The sequence below is a fragment of the Cucurbita moschata genome, unplaced genomic scaffold (assembly GCF_002738365.1).
Source record: "Cucurbita moschata cultivar Rifu unplaced genomic scaffold, Cmos_1.0 Cmo_Scf00078, whole genome shotgun sequence".
NCBI lineage: Eukaryota > Viridiplantae > Streptophyta > Magnoliopsida > Cucurbitales > Cucurbitaceae > Cucurbita > Cucurbita moschata.
The window spans coordinates 524590-524930 of record NW_019268594.1 but is presented as its reverse complement, the minus strand read 5'-3'; positions in this window follow the sequence as shown (position 1 = coordinate 524930).

The following is a 341-nucleotide window of genomic DNA, read 5'->3' as shown; positions in this document are numbered from 1 at the left end:
GCAATTATAACACTTCACCTTCCGACAGTCTGAGGCATAGTGGCCTAGGCCTTGACAATTGTAGCATCTTACCTTGCTCTTGTCAGCCTTCTTCTCTTGATGAAACGAGTCGTTTCCACGACCATGGCTTCTCCCTCTCCAGCGACCACTGCGACCTCGCCCTCGGCTATGGCCTCCATTGTCGCTAAGTTTTTTCTCTTTCCATTCTCCTTGAGTCAATAAGACATGCTCAACATTCTCTTTGTTGCCACCGATCCGTTCCTCATATGCTTTAAGACGGCCAATGACTTCCTCCATGGTCATCACCTTTAAATCGGCAAATTGCTCTATTGCCGATGCGA